The following is a 2132-nucleotide window of genomic DNA, read 5'->3' as shown; positions in this document are numbered from 1 at the left end:
CATATAACGTTATACGTTATAAGGTAATACTACATAGCGTTATACGTTATATCGTAATGCTACATAACGTTATACGTTTTATCGTAATACTACATAACGTTATACGATATAAAGTAATACTAGATATGGTTACACGTTATATCGGAATACTACATAACGTCATACGTTATATCGTGATGCTACATAACGTTATACGTTACATCGTAATGCTACATATCGTTATACGTTATAACGTAATACTACACAACGTTATACGTTATATCGTAACGCTACATAACGCTATACGTTATATCGTAGTACTATATAACGTTATTCGTTGTAAGGTAATACTACATAGCGTTACACGTTATATCGTAATGCTACATAACGTTATACGTCATATCGTAATACTACATAACGTTATAGGCTATATCGTAATGCTACATAACGTTATACGCTATAAGGTAATACTGCATAGCGTTATACGTTATATCGTAATGCTACATAACGTTAAAAGATATATCGTAGTAATATATAACGTTATACGTCATATCGTAATACTACATAACGTTATAGGCTATATCGTAATGCTACATAACGTTATACGCTATAAGGTAATACTGCATAGCGTTATACGTTATATCGTAATGCTTCATAACGCTAAACGTTATATCGTAGTACTGTATCGTTATACGTTATAGGGTAATACTACATAGCGTTATACTTTATATCGTAATACTACATAACGTTATACGTTATAACGTAATACTAGATACGGTTACACGTTATATCGTAATACTACACAACGTTATACGTTATATCGTAATGCTACTTAACGTTATACGTTATATCGTAATGCTACATATCGTTATACGTTATAACGTAATACTGCACAACGATATACGTTATATCGTAGTTCTATATCGTTATACGTTATAAGGTAATACTACATAGCGTTTCACGTTATATCGTAATACTACATAACGTTATACGTTATAACGTAATACTAGATACGGTTACACGTTATATCGTAATGCTACATAACGTTATACGTTGTATCGTAATACCACACAACGTTATACGTTATATCGTAATGCTTCATAACGCTAAACGTTATATCGTAGTACTGTATCGTTATACGTTATAAGATAATACTACATAGCGTTATACGTTATATCGTAATACTACATAACGTTATACGTTATATCGTAATGCTACATAACGTTATACGTTATATCGTAATACTACATAACGTTACACGCTATATCGTAATGCTACATAACGTTATACGCTATTAGGTAATACTGCATAGCGTTATACGTTATATCGTAATGCCTCATAACGTTAAAAGATATATCGTAATAATATATAACGTTATACGTCATAAGGTAATATTATATGACGTTATACGATATATCGTAATGCTACATAACGCTATACGTTATATCGTAGTACTATATCGTTATACGTTATAAGGTAATACTACATAGCGTTATACGTTATATCGTAATGCTACATAACGTTATACGTTTTATCGTAATGCTACATAACGTTATACGATATAAAGTAATACTAGATATGGTTACACGTTATATCGGAATACTACATAACGTCATACGTTATATCGTGATGCTACATAACGTTATACGTTATATCGTAATGCTACATATCGTTATACGTTATAACGTTATACTGCACAACGTTATACGTTATATCGTAGTTCTATATCCTTATACGTTATAAGGTAATACTACATAGCGTTTTACGTTATATCGTAATACTACATAACGTCATACGTTGTATCGTAATACTACATAACGTTATACGTTATATCGTAATGCTACATAACGTTATACGTTATATCGTAATACTACATAACGTTACACGCTATATCGTAATGCTACATAACGTTATACGCTATAAGGTAATACTGCAAAGCGTTATACGTTATATCGTAATGCCTCATAACGTTAAAAGATATATCGTAATAATATATAACGTTATACGTCATAAGGTAATATTATATAACGTTATACGATATATCGTAATGCTACATAACGCTATACGTTATATCGTAGTACTATATCGTTATACGTTATAAGGTAATACTACATAGCGTTATACGTTATATCGTAATACTACATAACGTTATA

The sequence above is a fragment of the Bombus pyrosoma genome, unplaced genomic scaffold (assembly GCF_014825855.1).
Source record: "Bombus pyrosoma isolate SC7728 unplaced genomic scaffold, ASM1482585v1 HiC_scaffold_4719, whole genome shotgun sequence".
NCBI classification, from domain to species: Eukaryota; Metazoa; Arthropoda; class Insecta; order Hymenoptera; family Apidae; genus Bombus; species Bombus pyrosoma.
The sequence above is the reverse complement of the archived record's forward strand: the minus strand, read 5'-3'. Positions refer to the sequence as shown.